Raw genomic sequence first — 4,097 nt, forward strand, 5'->3', positions numbered from 1 at the left:
CTCCCAGCCTTTGTGGGTGAGCTGGGGGGCAGGGAGATATGAAAAGATCTCACAGCCTTTGTGTGTATTTTTTTAGTTTTCTTAAAGACTGGCACCTTTCCTCAGTAATTGAAAATGATCCAGGAAACCTGTATGTCCTTGGCAACATTTCTTCTGAGCTTGTGAGCTAGGCTTTTAAGGTGACAGTGATTGTTTCAGCTGGTGCAGGGGGAGCTGGGGGAAAGGAGAAACCTGTCTCCTGGCCTGGTCCCCTTCCCTCAAGGAGGACAGAGTAACATTTTTTAAACAATTGGCTACTGGGGCCTGGGGGGAAAAGCCATGGATTTATGGCTGGTGTAGACCCAGATCTCATAAGCCACAAGTCAGGCTGGTCACCATTTAGCTGCATCTCACCAGAATGAACCTTGGAACTAAGGGGGTACATGGTCTGTCTGTGGTGCCAGCCTTGGTCTGCCAGGGGCCGAGCTGCTGGACTTTTACCAGCACGTGTGATGAGTGAGTCTGTCTCCAACTCTTCCTTGGTCCTTCAGTCCCAATAGGGCCTACATTAGTGTCAGGAAGAACTTGTTATGCTTTTGAAACACCATGGGTTCTCTGCCACAGCTGTCCACACACCTGACCTCTCTTTCTGCCTTAAAGCATTGGAGAGTCCGAGTTTCCTTCCTGGATTCCGAGAGATAGTGTCCTAGTTAGGTTTTATTTTGTTTTATTTTTTGTCAACTTGGCACAGGCTACATTTATCTGGTAAGAGGAACCTCAATGGAGAAACCACCTCCATCGGATTGCCTTTGGGCAAGTCTGAAGACATTTTCTTGATTAATTGTTAACATGACAGAACCTGACCTACTATGCACAGCCTATCTTTGGACAGGTGGTCCCAAGTTGTTTAAGAAATCAAGCTGGGCAAGCCATGGCAAGCAAGCTGGTAAGCAGCACTCTTCCATGGCCTCTGCTTCCATTTCTGCCTCCAGGTTCCTGTCCTGCTTTCCCACAGTAATGAACTATAATTGTGTCATGTAAGTCGAGCCCTCTACTCCACAGTCTTTATCACAGTACTAAATAGCTAACAAAGACAGAGGGAGAGGCTGTCTGAGTTCACTACTGTTCAGTGGGTGCTTGGGGAAGGAGGCTGAAGGATCAGCGTAGGAGTTTACGATGCCCCTGGGAAATGCCTAGAGGAAACACCTGGCACTTCAGGTGCCATTTCTATGTACTCAAGCTAGAGATGTGTGGAAATAAAGTCAGTCATCAGTAAGGTTACTTTCCTGGACTAGATGATAATGCCCCACGTTCATTCAGGAGGCCATGGCAAGTATATAGAGCTGGGTGTCATAGGACTGTTTATCGTTGTTCACTAATGACAAGTCAGGTGAAGACCAAACACTGACCAAGCATAGACCATCGTTCTATGTCTAAGGCTCTTTCCCTCTTTGCAGGGCTGTGTGGGTTAGCATCGGTTTTTAATGTCCTGAACATATTACCATTAACTGAATGAAAAGTGAACAGAGATTAGCAGAACCTTGTGTTATCCAAAACTAGTCTACGTAAAGCATGGGCCTGGCTACAAAGTCTAAGGAGATTTCAAGGGATGATACAGACTCAGTTGTCTAAGGGGAGGGGATTTAACACACACACACACACACACACACACACACACACACACACACACACACACACACACACACACGGAGAGTGTCCTAGTTAGAATTAATGGTCAATTTGGCAGCCTACAACTACCTGAAAAAAAATCTCAATTGAGTAATTGTCTTTATCATGTTGATTTTTGGGCATGTCTAACAGGATGACCCAGCCCTCTATGGGTACCACCATTCCATGAACAGGCAGTTCTGAGCTATATAAGAAAGCCCAGATTATGGGATTACAGTACAAGACAGGGAAGTGGATCTAGGGTCCCAGCCCTAGCCAAGAACCTATTTGCAGTTGATACCCACTGGCAAAGGGAAAGAGTTTTTCTCCAGTGGAATTCCATTGAGTGTCTCAACCACACTTCAGGGAGTACACTATTCCATGTCCAGGAGTAGCTGGTTAATCCAAGATGAAGTCAATAGATATTTTTTGTGGACTTTTTGTTGTGGCATTTTTTTCATCTTTTTGGTCTTCAACTTGATTGTTTTGATTTTCATTTTTGAGGATTTTGTTTGTTTTGCTTTGTTTTTTTGAAAGAGAGAGAGAGAACATAAAGTTGGGTGGGTAAGGAGATATGGAGGGCCTAGGAGGAGTCGAAGGAGAAAAACATTGCATAAAAATGTCTCTTGTTAAAAAAGAAAGAAAGCTAGCTAAGCATATGTCCAGCAAGGCAGCAAATAGCATCACCTGATGATATTTACCTCAAAGTCTTGCTCAAGGTCCTATTCTGACTTTCTCAGCCATGGATTGTAATCCATAAGATGAAACAAACTGTCTTAGTCAGGGTTTCTATTTCTGCACAAACATCATGACCAAGAAGAAAGCTGGGGTGGAAAGGGTTTATTTAGCTTACTTCCACATTGCTGTTGATCACCAGAGGAAGTCAGGACTGGAACTCAAGCAGGTCAGGAAGCAGGAGCTGACGCAGAGGCCATGGAGAGATGTTCCTTACTGGCTTGCTTTCTCTGGCTTGCTCAGCCTGCTCTCTTATAGAACCCAAGACTTCCAGCCCAGGGATGGCACCACCCACAGGGGGCCCTACCCCCTTGATCACTAATTGAGAAAATGCCCCACAGCTGGATCTCATGAAGGTACTTCCTCAACTGAAGCTCCCTTCTCTGTGATAACTCCAGCCTGTGTCAAGTTAACACATAAAACCAGCCAGTACACAAACCTTTTACTCTCCCAAGTTGCTTTTGGTCAGTGTGTTTTTAATCGCAACAACATAAAGAAAACTAGAACAGACAGCAATCTCTGACACCGAACCGGCACTCTCTACCGTGTAACACCAGGAGTACTTTAAGCAGAGTGGCCTTAACGGCCCTTTGTTGGAATGAGTTTAAGTAGAGACTTAGTGTGGGTCACTATTGCAGGTATCAAAATGAGACACTGGGGCTAGAAGGGGGTAAGACTGAAGTAGCACCCTCTCAGGCTTTTAGCGGCTGAGGTGCTGGGTGTTTGCCGGCTAGCTTAGTCTCTGGGGGACAGTGCAGGGTGCAAAGTTCAGCCATTAGTAATCTGGTTTTATCCAAGATCAGAACTCAGTCATCAGTTTTTCTCAAGCTTTTTCCTCCTCCTCTTCCTCCTGCTCTTCTTCTACCCTCTTCCCCCTCTTCTCCCTCCTCTTTCCCCTCCTCTTCCTCCCCCCTGTTTCTCCTCTTCCCCCTCCTCTTCTCTACCTTCCTCTTCTCCCTCCTCCTTCCCCTACCCCCTCCACCTCTTCGCTTTCACCTTTCCCTACTCTAATGCTCGGTGCTTTAAGCATCCATACTGTCTTCCTTTAGTCAAGTCAAATTTTAAAATGCTCAACCAAGAGCTACTAAGAGGCCAGGATAGCAGCAGTAGTTGAGAGTAACTTCTACAATTAGAAGATGAAATAATGAAATATAAAAATTACTAGATTGTTCTTTAAATATAAAAGCAGTAACATTGCCACCATCCGTTCAAACAAAGCACCATAAGAAGTGGAATTGTAAAGTTTTAACAGCTGCAGCAGAGCTACAGCTCACGCGGACTCCCACAGCAGCGCATGTGAAAAGAAAGCCGATGAGTCACGAGCCCAGGCGCATCAGATTCTGAATAATATGTCAATTTCTAAAATTGATCATGAATGCATGCATGTCAGAGTAAACTCAAGATGTTTTGGATGTGAGTCTGTGCTGTGGAGTAGGACTGTTTTGAAGCTGTGATGATGACGGCTGTGGCAAGGACCGGTTCACTGGGTTACTACATCAACTTGGACAGCATCTTCCCCTTCTTAAGTGTCAAAGATAGTGACAGATTATCACTTGTTGACAGGTTGAAAAAAAGTGACATGCAGCATTGGATAGCATTACTTTTGTTCAAATCAAACCATTCTAAAAATTTCTTCAAAATATTCCCTATCCTTTGTGTTTTTCAGAGTCTGGCTACATAGCCCCACTTGGCTTGAACTTGCTACATAGACCAGA

The sequence above is a fragment of the Mastomys coucha genome, unplaced genomic scaffold, assembly GCF_008632895.1.
Source record: "Mastomys coucha isolate ucsf_1 unplaced genomic scaffold, UCSF_Mcou_1 pScaffold2, whole genome shotgun sequence".
Classification (NCBI taxonomy): domain Eukaryota; kingdom Metazoa; phylum Chordata; class Mammalia; order Rodentia; family Muridae; genus Mastomys; species Mastomys coucha.